Source organism: Megascapheus bottae, chromosome 6 (genome assembly GCF_031878675.1).
Source record: "Megascapheus bottae isolate mThoBot1 chromosome 6, mThoBot2.hap1, whole genome shotgun sequence".
Lineage (NCBI taxonomy): Eukaryota > Metazoa > Chordata > Mammalia > Rodentia > Geomyidae > Megascapheus > Megascapheus bottae.
In genome coordinates, this window is record NC_143514.1 from 78151628 (window position 1) to 78166938 (window position 15311).

General features: G+C 42.9%; 1 protein-coding gene and 1 long non-coding RNA gene across 4 annotated transcripts in view; one reads left to right on the forward strand and one right to left on the reverse strand.

Moving 5' to 3' along the window:
* Pex14 (peroxisomal biogenesis factor 14) overlaps window positions 1-15311 on the reverse strand; it is a 143503-nt gene that overhangs the window by 61404 nt on the left and 66788 nt on the right. The window lies entirely within an intron of this gene.
* LOC150062528 (uncharacterized) lies at window positions 8848-11066 on the forward strand. The gene is made up of 2 exons (XR_016535883.1): window positions 8848-8929; window positions 10901-11066. It is a non-coding gene; the product is annotated as an uncharacterized LOC150062528 (long non-coding RNA).

Here is a 15311-nt window from a genome sequence, read left to right on the forward strand (position 1 = left end):
GAGTCTTGGGTCTTGTACCTAAAAAAAGAAAAATACAGAAAGCAATAGCTTTCTTAAATATTAATAAAAATAATTTTGAAAATACAGCACCAAAGAATATTAGCCCTGAGCAAAAAAGCTCAAGATAGAGCTGTGACTCAAGTTGTAGACGCACAGCACCCAGGCCCAAGAAAGATAAAAGCACAAAGAGAGTGCCCAAGTCCTAAATTTGAACCTCAGGACCGGTGAGCACGTGCACGTGCATGCATGTGTGAGCACTTGTGCACACATGCATGTGCGCACGCACACATATACACAAGTTCAAGTTACTAGGCAATTGCCAGTAACTGGCTAAAACCAGTGAGGAATATATTCCACTTGAAAGATGGTTCGCATTTGTGGATGGGGGAAAAAACCTGCACACGGCAAAGATGTCAATTCTTTCTACAGTAATTTCCAGGCTGAATGTAATTATAATCAAAATTCCAAAGAGATTTTTTGATTGGCAGAGAGTGGGGGGAGGGGTGGGACCAAGAGGAAGAGATACGATAAATTCTAAAACGCTTTCAGAAGTACAGCAAGGGTCAGAAAGCCAGAAATAGTCTAAGAACAAAATAGCATAACTTATGCTAACAAATACAAGTAACAAATTTATAATAATAAAAACACTTTAGTATTAGCATAACAACAGACAGGTATGTCAGTGAATGAGAAGAGACTGTCCCTGACCACACATCAGTATATTTAAGAATTTAGTATATCACAAAGTGACACAGCAAATGAGTGAGGAAAGAAATAAATTGTTCAATAAATGGTGCTGGAACAATCATGTTGGTTGCCAGGAAAAATAAAGTTATATTCCCTGTTGCTCTGCTAACAACAAAACAAATTCCATAAAAGAAAACTAAATCCATAAAAGAAAAAAGGAGACACATATTTTATGTTCTTGTGGTATGGGAAGGGTTTACTATGCTTTTAACAAAACAAGAAACCATGAATCTGGAAGTGTAAAACTCATGCTGGAAAGCACTAGTCCACTGATGTGGTAAAACCTTTTTAAGGACAGTTTAGTGATGCATATTAAAATGAAAACAAATCCATTTTCTTTAAGCCAGGATTAGCAACTCTAAGGTTTTTACCCTAAAAGGGCAATCACAGAGGGAATACCTATTTCTCATGGATATTTAAAGAAGGGTTGTTGTAAATGGTGAAAAATGAAAATAATCTAGATGTCCATCAAAGGGGCTGGTCAGAATAAATTATGGTGACTATTCCCTGCAGAACAACAAGCAGTTATTAAAATTGATGGTTGAAGAAGGAAGGGAAGGAGGACAATGGGGGAGTAGAGGGGGAGAAATATGATCATATGTACATACATGTAGGAAAATGTCGTAATTAAATCCATTATTTGTACAATTAATATATGCTAATGAAATGAGTGGGAAAATTGATGGTAGAGGTCCATCTTCATAGGCTGAGTTATGGTGAAGAAATTGTATCAAGCAGAAGAAAAGACAGAAGAGAAGGTAAAACCCAGGCTTATTTGACAAATGACTTTAAAGTCATACCAGCAGTTACTACGGAAGCTAAAGAGTTGAGAGCTCTAACCAGCTTCCCTGTTTGTGCCCTCCTGGAGGCCCAAGTCACAGATTCTCCTAGATACTTCAGTACCTCTGACCATAGAATGGGAATAAAAACACTGTCACTCTTCCATTGTCCCCTGGTGCTAGGTAGGGTAACAATCTGCTGTCTCTAACATCTTTTGCTGTACTGAGAAATTACACAAAACCTTCCATCGAGCTAATCACCTCTTTAAAGGCTTTAAAGTTTTGCTGAATTGTCCCAAAGACAAGGAAGCCTAGCCATAATGAAGCCGTGGAAACATGTCCATAACCTTCTCCTTTCTTCACCCCACCCCTGCCATCAGGTGCAGTGCTGGCAGCAAGGCTGAGCCACGATTTCATCAGCACTCCCCAGGGATGAGGTCATCACACACTGAGCATCTCTAGCCCTCCTGGGGGACGATTATCACACTGTCCCAGCATCCCTGGGGCTTCTTATTAGTATAATAGAAACCTTTCAAGCTCACATAGAGACCCACAGACTGCAAGCCTAAAATGAACATGCATGACTAGGCCCCCCCATATTTGGTCCCTAAGGAGGGGTACAGGGGCCCATGTGCATGGCTCCTTCTGCCACATGCCAGCCCAATTTATGGAATTCTAGTTGTAGTGGCTACATTATGGGGATGTCTAAGGAGATGTGGAGCAGCTTCCACAGGGGCAGAATACAAGCAGTGCTATCAACACCAGCCAAGAACGTAAGAAAAGGTGGCATCACTGAAGGGTGTCACCACCTAAGTCTAAACACGGCCTCATGGCATGCCAAGAGTGGTAAAGGCTGGCAGGGGACACTGCAGAGAAAGTCTTGAGCAGCAGCCCCCAAGCCATTGCTTTTACCTGGCTCTCTGGCTCACGGGTGCCAGTCCAGTAAGTGCAATGTTTTAGTCTGTGCAGCTTGGGCTGAGTATCACCTCCCAAGTCACTCTGCTTTTCTTCCTGCCCTAATTCCTGTGTCTCATTCCCTATGTATCATCCTGTCTCTCAAATCTATTCCTGTGTGTCCCAGAGGGCCAGACTGAAGCAAGTTCTCTCTATATGATGCAACGCCCAGCCACAGGTGAGGCCCGGACGCCTCTAGAAAACCTAATAAACAGGCAACAGCAGCTCATGTGCTTCCTGACAGCACACAGGTGCTGAGAAATATCCCCCTGGGTGTTCTGGGTAAACACGGGCACCCAGCCCCTCACCCTTAACAAAGGAACATGTACAGCAGTGCACACAATGTACACACACACAGACAGACACACAGACACACACACATACACACACCTCTGCTGAGCCTCTGATCCCACACCTCAAAAACAAATTACTTAACCATTTTCTTCCCTCAAGGGTTAGCAACGCTTCCTGGCTTGTCGATCACATATGCAGAACATTCTGATAGGTTAAATGCTGCCATTTAATTACTGTAATGAGAGGTGCTTTTTTAGAGTTTCTGCAAACATTCATTTTTCCCTCTCTTATTTTACACTGAAAATGATTTTTAACAAGTACATCTCCATAATTTCTCCCATCCTTCCCCTCTCCAATATGTAAGGAAGAAAGCTCTCTCGGTCAAAGACCCAAATAGTACTAGAAGTGAGTGGATAATAACACCAGATGTTCATTTAAATCATTCTCTCCAACCCCTCCCTTCCCCCCGTTGTGGGGCTTGAACTCTGAGTCTGGGCGCTGTCCCTGAGCTCTTCAGTTCAAGACTACCGCCCTTCCTTTGAGCCATAGTGCTACTTCCGGTTTTCTGGTGATTAACTGGAGATGAGTCTCACAGACTTTATTTAGCCAAGCCATTGCACTCAGCCCTCTCAAATTTTTTAAATATTAATTTAAAAAATACAAAACAGAAGCTAACTAGGCACTAGTGGTTCATGCCTGTAATCCTAGCTACTCATGGGGCTGAGATTTGAGGATGGAGGTTAAAGACAGACAGGGCATGTAAGTCCATGAGACTCTTTTCTCCAATTAATCACCAGAAAACCGGAAGTGGTGATGTGATAGAGTACTAGCCTTGAGCCAAAGAGCTCAGGGACAGTGCCCAGGCCCAGACCAACAAAAATCAATAACAAAACAAAAACAGGAGCTGTCAAAGTCCATCATAGCGAACCTCAGAGAGTCCTAGATAGAAATGGTTACTGAGAGGCAGTGACTGGGAGTGGGCTCTACAGGCAATTTGGGGGTCAGAGGGAAGAGTTCCACAGATGCTGGAAGCAACCTCAAAACTGCCCCAAATCCAGAGGGAGTCTTTACATGGAAAAACTGTACAAAGCAGAATAAACAAGATGTCTACAAAGAAGAAATTTGCTTTCAAGTTCTACCTTATTTTTACAAGTATACAACCTACACGCTTTTCAGGACTGAAAGGTATAATTTACCACAAAAACAGCCCCATCTTTAAGTCCAGACTTTTCAAGTGGACAAATGTGCATAGGCATCTATGGACCATGTTGCTAGAAAGTAAAGCTGAGCAGCAACAGAGAGCCAAGAATGCTCTTCAATTGGGTTGTGCAGGACCACCAAAAGAAGGGCTTGTGTGAAAAATGTGCCTTTCCATTCTCTAAAGGCAACCTACAGCAGAAGCATAAAGGTTACTGACTACACGGTACTCTGGGATCTCCTGGGAACTCAGTTCCTCTAGACACATCATCTTCATTCATCCTCATTCCTTTTGGAATTCTATCCTCTTGTCCCTGGGCTTCAGCATCATGCATTTTTACACTATGATTCTGTCAATTGAAAGGCAAAGGTGCCAAGAAACACTTCTGCCCCCCCCCCCACACGTCACATACAAGGTCAACTGCCACACTGCACACTGCCTGATATACAGGGTGGACCTAAACACTTGCTAAAGCCTGTCTTTTTTTTTTTTAAAAAAAGGCAAGAAAACAAGTGAAACAATTGGGTGTGGTGGCGCACACCTGTAATCCTAGCTACTAAGGGAGGCTAAGATCTGAGGATCACCGTTCAAAGCCAGCTCAGGCACTAAAGTCCTTGAGACTCTTATCTCCAATTAACCACCAAAAAATGGGAAGTGATCCTTTGGATCAAGGGGTAGACAGTAGCCTTGAGCTGAAGAGCTCAGGGACAATGCCCAGGCCCAGAGTTCAAGTCCTATGACCGACAAAGAAAGGAAGGGAGGAAGGGAGGAAGGGGGGAAGGGGGGAAGGGGGGAAGGGAGGGAAGGAGGGAAGGAAGGGGGAAGGGGGGAGGGGAGGGGAAGGGAAGGGAAAAGAAAAGAGAAAAGATAAGAAAAGTAGAAACACATACAAACAAAACACAGGACAGGCTGGAAAACCACATGAGCAGATGATAAGGGACAGAAGTGAACTTCCTAGAAGTTGAGTTTTCAGTGGAAGGGGGAGTCACAGTTTCCTTGGGCCACAGTTTGATATAATCGAACTCTTACAGGAGAGGAACACCTCGCAATGGGGGACGGTGACAAGGCTTATCTCAGAGAAATCATTCCCAGATAAAATAACACTTGCTTCCCAACTGCCAGCCATCTTCTTTTCCAAGAGCCTCAAATTTCAGTGAAGCCACTTAACCATGGCCATGGGAAGTCATCCTGTGCAAGCAGCAGAGAGCTGGGAGGCTCTGTATGGTCAGGGAGCACGTGAGACTAACAGGGCTCCCTCTTCTTTCTCACAATTGCCCTCCATCATCCCATGGTCCCTAGTCCTGAGTGAAAGAGCTCTGAAACACTAACATTACTACTCCTACATAAAACTATGCAATGGTTTCCCCATCATCTACATTACTGCATTAGCTAAGGTCTTTCAGCCCACCTCTTGCCCTTAACAATCCCATAGTGTCCTCTGCATAGACTCGAGTCACCACCCTGCTCCGACCCTAAAGACAACTAATATTCTTGCAATTCTTTCATGGGCATGATCTCCCTATGAACTATTACCTGTCAACTAGTCACTTCCCACACTGGGCCTCCATTTTGTATGCTCACAATGCCCCCCTGCAACTATGTTTCCATAGTTTGGAAACATAACCAACTGTAAATACTAATTCTTGTTTCTGTCTTATATAATGCTGGTACAAGAGAAAAGGGACATTTGATAAACAGTGAACGAACAAACAGATCATTTTCCCACTGAATCTCACTGCATCAGAGTGCTAAGTAAACTGTGTGGGAAGTAGAAGGTTCCACAAACACACATACAGATATGTAGATCATAGATGTGAGGAGAGTAGACACAGAGCAAATTGTTCTAAAAAGCAAGTAAATTTAAAACTGTTTGATTCATTTATGTATGCCTAAGTTGTGTTTTTGTTAAGACTATCCTTAAAATTACTTTGCATTCTTGGTACCCACATTGGTTGGCATGGGAGCAAAGCTGCAGAGATGCATCAAGAAAACAGTGTTTTAAGATGAAAGTTTTTGCTATGAATCATTCACAAGTAAGCTGCAGAGAGCTGACAGCACCCGTGTACACTCGGCTCTCTGTGAAATCCTTTTAAACAAATATCTACCATTTCCCCAAAACAAATAGAGCAATTATGGGAAAGCCTTGTTAGTGTTCAGGCAGCATCGGTGATGCATACCCCTGCCCTGGACCCACCTCCATCTAACTAATCCCGAGCCCAGTCTGCACAGCTGGGGCAAGGCATCCTAATGTGCCACCTTGGCGCTCTGTGTAATGGCACCTGGGCTAATGGAGATGAGCTCCGCTGCGTGGAGGTTCGACTCCTAAGGATGGATCTTAAAGGTGAGGCTTGGAAGCTCAGGAGAAAGTCGATTTAATTTGTTTAACATCATAAAAGGGACATTTCCACATGGACAGCAAGGACATGAATATCATGTGTGTACGGCAGAATTATAAACGCATTTTTGGTGAAATTCAATAAAGCTGATTCTACTGCATAAGGTCAGCAATTTACTATAAAAAATGATATGATTGCAATTTTTAATATAACCCATGTATTTGCTGCAAGATGCTCTAGAAGATTGTGTAATGTAACCATTCGACCTTTCCACAGAGCAGAGATCACCCTATTCACCCTTCACTGTCCTGATAAAAGCATCGTGCAGAAAAACAACGTCAACAGCATTTACTTAACAGAAAATGCTCTTCAAGTCCAAGACTGCCTCTTCTCATGGAAATGGGCAAAAGAAAGCCTATAGAAGTAAATACAACCACAATTAAACTTATCTTCTATTCATGATACTAAGTAGTGACGTATGTGTATAAGGAAAGGAAATAACTAACCTCTGGATCTCAGTGTTTGATTCCTCAAGGACAGAACTCTAGTGCAGACTATACTCTGAAATTTGACAATTCGATGATGGTGAGGTCTGCTCCTATTTGTGGACCGCCCCCCCCCATCCCTGGGCCCAAGCACAGAAAGAGGTGGACCATGTACACTAAACAAGCAAATACACACAAGAACGCTTTGAAGCTGTAACAGAAAATGCCTGTGTCTGTGGCTCTGGCACAATCTGTATCATGTCATCTCAGGCTGACTTACAAGTCACAATAGCTATACTACTAGAGGCTTCCACTGTCCCACTGCCAGCTCTACCAGACATCCTCAATGCACTCAAGCACAGCAGCACTGGGCAGCCAAGGAGGAAGGGACAGTTAGTGAATACAGCAGAGCTTCGTTAAGGGATGACTTGAGAACACTCCACATTAAAGGATATAACTTCTGTTTCTAGAGACATTAGGAAATGTCACTCTCATTTTCACTTCCCACTATAAGCCCCCATAGGTTGTGGGATCAAATCAAGCTTCCTTTCTGCCCTAGAGTCTTTGAGCCTACTGTCCCATCTGCCTAGAAGCCTCTGTTCTTCTTGTACACACTTCAAATTCTTCTGATTTCATCATCCTTCCCACTGCACGCCTACCCCACCCTCCCCATTATTCTCCTCCTGCTAATCTCTAATTATTTTACTCATATATTCACATTTCTAGAGGAAGCTATGTCTACACCAGACCTTGGTCTGTTCTACTTAACAGGGTCGGCACAGTGCCTTGTGAAATATACACATTCAATAAATACTTGTCAGCTGGCAGATGGATGGACAGAATGTAAAAATCTTTCAAAATCAGGTACCAAGATCTTCCAAAGATTGTGCTATTTTTGTTATTTCTATTTTAGTACTTAGTTCTCCTCTTTTCGGGGCCATTTAAAGGAGAGCTTTTGATTGGAAAAAATAAGCAAATATCATAAATCATGGAGCTTCATATTTATTCTCTTTCAATTACATTCTGTGCAAATTATCTCCGATCGGAAGTTAAACAGATTTCCTAACAACCTCTTCTTCAAACTCAACCTGCGTTCTTTCAGCCAAGACCCCAAATTTTCAATTAGAATAATTTAATTCACAATTCCATTTGTAACTCACAAAGCTGGGGAGGGAATGGCTTTGTTCTTCTTTAGCTTCATATATTGCTAGTGGTAAAATATTTTTCTTGTCCGTCCAGAGTATTAATACAGCTTAAAGCTAAAAACAGAGTACAAGAGAGTCCCATTTCTATGCACTTTAGGTTTCACTGAAAAGATGACATTTACGTGGTTGTGATATTTAATTTATCAGAGAGGGTCATGTTGTTTTTCTCTGAAATACCATGATATGGTAAACTTCCACTTTATGAATGAAAGCCTTTCTAATCATTTAACAAACTAAACACTGCACAAAATTTAAAGACCACCATCTTACTAAAGACAATCTACTCAATAATCTAATTACAGAAAGATTACTTTAAAGGCTTTAAAACTAAAAAGAATAATTAACAGTAAGAAATGAGGGCATTCCCAAGTTCTGTGCCAGGCCAGAAGATGAGCTCTGAGAAGATGAGTTCCTATCAGAATGATTTAGAAACCAAACACTCTTTTTTTTTTTTTTTTTTTTGCCAGTCCTGGGCTTGAGCTCAAGGCCTGAGCACTGTTCCTTGGAGTTTCTCAAGGCTAGAGCTCTACCACTTGAGCCTCAGCGCCACTTCCAGCTTTTTTCTATGTATATGGGACCAAGGAATCGAACCCAGGTCTTTGTGCATGCTAGGCAAACACTCTACCAATAGGCTAAACTCCGGGCCACCAAACAGCCTTTTAAAGTTGGAATTTTAAAGTGGGGAGGGAAAAACCACTAGACGGATTCAATTCCTAGCACAAAATACATATAAGTCTGCATGCCCCTCTATTTACTTAGTGAATCACATTTACTTACCTCAAAAATAGAAAAGAAATAATGTTGGGCAAAAGAGCAAGTTGGGTGGTATGTATCTATAATTCCAGCTACTAGGGAGACTAAAGCAGGAAGATCACAAGTTTGAAGCGTGCTTGGACTACATAGTGAATTCAAGGCCAGCCTGAACAAATTAGTAAGTCATTGTCTCCGTTTCCTTTTTTTTTTTTTAAGCAAAATTAAAATAAAATAATATAAAACTTGGGGGATTGACAGAGAAGCCGTAGCCCTGGGGATGTAACGCAGAGGTGGTAGAGCACATATATGTAAGGCTCTGGGTTCCATCCCTAGTTCCAAAGGAAAAATAAAAGACAGACAGGGCAGAGCACTGGTGGCCCATACTGTAAAACTAACTATGCAGACCCAGGCAGACAATTCCAAGAGATTCTAATCTCAAATTACTCAGCAAAAAGAGAAAGTAGATATGTTCAAGTGGTAGAGCACCAGCCTTGAGCAGAAAAGCTGAGCAAGAGGCCCTGAGTTCAAGCCCCAGGACTAGTACCCGCCCCCCCCCCAAAAAAAAAAGGAAGAGGAGGAGGAGGGGGAGAGGGAGGAAGAGGAAGAAGGGAAAAAAAGGTAGAAGGAAGAAAGCGGGGAAAGCTGGGAGTGACTGTGACAAGCTTAGCAAGCTCACAGGGGAGGGGAAACGGCCTGTGCATATATGCTCCAGCAGCTGACCTTACTTTTTTTTTTTTTCCTTGTGGGTCAGGGTGCTGTCCCTGAGCTCTTCAGCTCAAGGCTACGACCTTACCCTTGAGCCAAGCCCCATTTCCCATTTTCTAGGGGTTAACTGGAGATAAGAGTCTCAGGTCCTTTTGTGTTCAGGCTGGCTTTGAACCTTGATCCTCATACCTCTCAGCCTCCTGAATGGCTAGAATTATAGGCGTGAGCCACTGTGCCTGGCTTATGGAATCTGTTTTTAGGGGTTTTTTTTGCCAGTCCTGGGGCTTGAACTCAGGGTCTGAACATTGTCCTTTGGCTTTCCTCAAGGCTAGCACTCTACCACTTGAGCCACAGCACCACTTTCAGCTTTTTCTATGTATGTGATACTGAGGAATTAAACCCGGGTCTTTGTGCATGCTGGGCAAGCACTCTACCACTAGGCCAAAGTCCCGATGACCTTTTTATAATACATGAAATGGCATGAAAATGCTGAATATAACAATTAATTGCTAAATTAATAAATACTATCCAAATATTTTTTCAAAATTGTTTTTAAAATCTGTCTAATTACAGTCCGATCAACATAAAATATTTTTCAGTAAGAATTGTCTTATACTTTAAGCTTTGTAAATCCTTGCTTCTGGAATTTTCCAATAGTTCCAATAACTCTATATGTTGTGTAGTCCCTTTAGACAAACCTTCCTGTGTACTTCGGTGTGACTCTCTTTGTAATACTCCTTACAAATCTCCATGCAGACTCCTTGGCAACTGGAGCTCCAGAGAGGAAGAATAAGCTAATGGGGTGTACCTATACTCACAGCATTTTGGAAAGTCGGCCTCTACTGCTTCCATTTGGGGAAGACACCTGCTGATGGGCAAGCAAGCTCTTAGAAACAAAGGCTACCTACAGTACTGCCCAGTCTCCAGCCTCCAGCAGGGATGGAAGAGGGAGGGGGTCAAAGGTTATTTTTTGGTTTTTTTTGGCCAGTCCCAGGGCTTGAACTCAGGGCCTGAGCACTGTCCCTGGGCTTTCTCAAAGCTAGAGTTCTGCCACTTGAGCCACAACACCATTTCTGGCTTTTTCTATACACGTGGTACTGAGGAGTCAAACCTGGTCTTTGCCCACGCTATGCAACACTAGGCCAAACTCCAGGTACCTCAAAAGTTATTTTATTTTATTTTATTTTTTTGCCAGTCCTGGGCTTGAGCTCAGGGCCTGAGCACTGTCCTTGGACTTTTTTCTCAAGGCTAGAGCTCTACCACTTGAGCCTCAGCACCACTTCTGGCTTTTTTCTATGTATTTGGTACCGAGGAATTGAACCCGGGTCTTCATGCATGCTAGGCAAGCACTTTAACCACTAGGCCAAACTCCCGGCCCCTCAAAAGTTATTTTAACAAGTAAAAGCCAAATTCACAATCCAAGGCCCTGTCACTGTCTTTATAGGTGCCAGAAGACACCAGCTGAAGTGAAGAGCGACTTCCTGGTCCTTCGAGCATAACCAGCATGTGCTCCTCAACACAACAGCTCCACTGGCAGCCTCCCCTAACACCTCAGTAGCACCCTTGCCAAAGTCATTTCTTTGGTGTTCTATAAATTCTTCATTTCTGCAGGATTGGCCTTGACAGCCCTATCAGTGTGTAAGTTCTAAATCCATATCTGCTCAAAAATCATTACAAAATCAACAAATGTACCTGTCAGGGTAAACTGTGTTTTAGAGGTGCAATACGGAGATTTGAACTCAGGTTCTTGTACTTGTGAGGCAAATACTCTTTCGCTTGAGCCATACCTACAGCCCCTTTTGTTTTAGTTATTTTTCAGATAGCATCTCACACCTTTTACCTGGGTCAGTCTCAGACCTCAGCCACCTATAGAGCCAGGAGCATAGACATGCATTGCCATATGGGCTTGTTCTTGAGATAAAGTCTCATCAACAAAGCCCTGGGTTTGATTGGTACCACATACAGAAAAAGCCAAATGTGGTGCTGTGGCTCAAGTGGTAGAGCACTAGTTCACTTGAGAAAGCCCCTGAGTTCAAGCCCAGGAATAGCAAAAAAATAAAAAATAAATAAAAAGTGTTATAGTTTCTCTCCCTACCTTCTCCCCCAACTCCTCCCCACCTTAAAAAACTATTGTACAGGGCCGGGAGTTGGGCCTAGTGGTTAAAGTGTTTGCCTAGCATGCATGAAGACCTGGGTTCGATTCCTCAGTACCACATACATAGAAAAAAGCCAGAAGTGGTGCTGAGGCTCAAGTGATAGAGTTCTAGCCTTGAGAAAGTCCAAGGACAGTGCTCAGGCCCTAAGCTCAAGCCCAGGACTAGCAAAAAACAAAAACAACAAAAAAAGAAAACTATTGTACATACTCACCCTTCATGTGATGACTGAGATGGAACAGTGCTATGAAAGGACATGAGGCAACGTGACTATTAGGCATGGCGATTCTGGCTACCTAGATATAAGATAATGAGACTAGCTGCTAAGTGACTCACAGTGGGTGGGACATACAGAGTGGATCCACTGGACAAGGGATGATTCACATCCCTGGAAAGAGAGTAGAAAGGCTCAATATTCATCATGCTACTCAGAATAGCACTCACATTGTTTTCTTTCTTTTTTTTTTTTAATTTTGCCGGTCCTAGGGCTTGACCTCAGGGACTGCAGGGCTTTCTCAAGGCTAGAGCTCTACCACTTGAGCCACAGCACTACTTCTAGCTTTCTCTATGTTTGGGATACCAAGGAACTGAACCGGGTCTTCATGTATGCAAGGCAACTTCTCTACCACTAGGCCAAATTCCTGGCCTGCTTTCATTTTCTTTTCTTTTTATCTTGTTTGTCCATTTATGTCTTTGGGAAGGTAAGGAGAGAACAGAAATGGAGGAACAAAAAGTCAACAAATACAACAGTGGTACTCACTAGACCCTATGTTAAAAATGAACTATACAAGTTTGGTCTAGTGGTAGAGTGCTTGCCTAGCATGCATGAAGACCCAGGTTCAATTACTCCATACCACATACATAGAAGAAAGCCGGAATTGGTACTGAAGCTCAAGTGGTAGAGCTCTAGCCTTGAGAAAGTCCAACGACAGTGCTCAGGCCCTGAGCTCAAGCCCAGGACTGCCCCCCCCCCAAAAAAAGAAAAGGAACTATACAATTTGTGGGTGGAAATAGGAGGGAAAAACAGTGAGAGAGAAGGGAAGGGGTGACACTGCCCCAAAAGAAATGTACTCTTTACTTAACTTATATAACCAAAACCCCTCTGTATATTACCTTTACAATAACAATTTTAATTTTTTAAAGGATAGCACACAAAACTTACAAACTGTTTATTCATAGAAATTTTCCATTTAATATTTTTCTTCTGTGGTTGACTGTACATAACTGAAACCACAGAGGAAAAACTTCAGGCAAGTGTGGGAGGACTGGATAGGCTTTAGAGAATATATCTTTGAAAGCCAGACACTATGGATCCAGCCTGTAATCCTAGCTACTTAGAAAGGTAAAATCTGGCAAGGTGCAGGGTGCAGGGTGCAGGGTGCAGGGCAGGGCAGGGCAGGGCAGGGCAGGGCAGGGCAGGGCAGGGCAGGGCAGGGCAGGGCAGGGCAGGGCAGGGCAGGGCAGGGAAGGGAAGGGAAGGGAAGGGAAGGGAAGGGAAGGGAGCAAGCTGAAATCTGAGGACTGTGGTTTGAAGCCAGCCTAGACAAGAAAGTCTATGAGACTCTTATCTCCAATTAACCAGCAAAAAAAAAGCTGGGAGCAAAGATATGGATTAAGTGGCAAAGCACCAACCTTGAGCAAAAAAAGCAAAGAGCTCAAGTACCTGAGTTCAAGTCCCAGTACCAACATGAGCACGCGCATGCGTGTCTGTCAACTGAAAGGCAAAGCTGCCAAGAAACACTTCTGCTCTCCCCCCACAGACACAGACACACAGACACACACTCTCACACACACACAAATATACAGATCATTGTTATCAATTAAGCTTTCACTTTAATACTAGGTACTTTTCATATTATTTTTGTTTAATTCTGGCAATAATCTTTTACAGCAAATATTACCCTAAACCCAACTTTACAGATAAAGAAACTGAAACACAGTGCGGTTAAGCATTATTTTCAATACTACACAGCTAGCAAGCAGTGAGGCTGGGGTGTGAACCCAGAGAGTCTCATTACTGCTTTCCAGGCCAAGGTATTTAAGCATGACTACTGTTTAGTCTCCCTGAAGGCTGCTTCCATATGGTTATACCAGTGGGAAGTTTGACATCTGCATCTGCTGATATTCTGGATTTTCCAGGCTCAGGACACTAGTTACACTCATGTCTAACTGGTGAGAACATAAAATGGTATAACTACTTTTATAGGCAATTTGGAAGTTTCTGAAAAAAATTAAACAAACCTGCATCCTGATCTAGTTTATCTGGTTTTAGGTGAATACCCAGGAGCTTTATACACCCTAGGAAGATTTAATGCCCACAAAGCTAAAAACTAGGGTTTGTTTTGTTTTTCTGGTCATGGAGCTTGAACTCTGGGCCAGGGAGCTATCTCTGAGCTCTTCTGCTCAGGCTACCACCCTACCCTTGAATACAGTCCCACTTCCCATTTTCTAGTAGTTAACTGGAAGATAAGAGTCCCAAGGACTGGCTTTGAACCTTGATCCTCAGATCTTAACCTCCTGAGTAGCTAGGATTATAGGAGCCACCACTTAATAAAACCAAGTTTTGTTGTTGTTGTTGTTTGTTTGTTTTGCCAGTCCTGGGACTTGAACTCAAGGCCTGGGTACTGTAATTGGACACTTTTTGCTCAAGGCTAGTTAGTGTTCTGCCACTTGAGCCATAGTGCCACTTCCAGCTTTTTCTGTGTATGTGGTACCGAGGAATCGAACCCAGGGCTTCAAGCATGTTAGATGAGCATGCTACCCACTAGGCAACGCTCCTGGCCCCTAAAAACTAGTTTTTAAAAGTATGAACAGGAATACTATGTAGCTGAAGAAAAGTACAAAACAAATCTACATCTCAATTGGAATGACAGTCAAAATCCAAAGCCAAGTACAAAAGCAAAAGTAGAACCCACTCTTTTTTAAGTGTTAGTGTTTCTGTGAGGAAAGTAATACATATTGACATGCTTTTATATGGCTAGATTATCTCTGTAATGATACATAAGGAAGTTAGCAGTATCCTCTGGGAAAGAAAATGGAGCAAAGAACAGGAAGGAGAAAAGGAGGAGACTTTTTTTTTCACTGTATAACCTACTTGACTACTTTAATTCTAAAAATCTGTAGCCTAATTTTCCAAAAAGTAAATTTTTAAAAAAGGTTAATAACACTACAACACATGACAGTGTCACATTTATCATTTGGTTTTCCTCTATAGCACTGTTGCAGACACACAAATTTAAGAATCAGGGTTTATTTTCAAGGAAAACAACAAAGTAACTTGCTAAATCCAAAAGAGCTCTCCATAATTAAGCTGCTCTATGCCAACCCCTCCCAAGACCCAGCCTTCTGGGGTACTGACTGCTATCAGCTCCCTCTGAATGGAGAAGCTATGGCACGTCCACATGCAGCGTTCAGCTGAGTTAGCTGCTGCGTGGCTCATCCTGGATGCTGAGAGGAATCTGTGAAGTTCAGGACAAGTTTGGATAACAAGGAGAGTGAGAAAATTGATGGGGGGCGGGGGGGGAACCAGTCAGTGTGATGAATAGGATGGTCCAGAACAGCAGGTGACGGATCTGCAGGTGCAAGACTGGCAGGGAGGGAAGATGGTCCATGCACAACAGATGGATGGAGATGCTCAATCATCCTCAGTAGTGAGCACACGGCCCTGTCTCCTCCAGCCCTGGCTCCTCATTCACCTGCAGG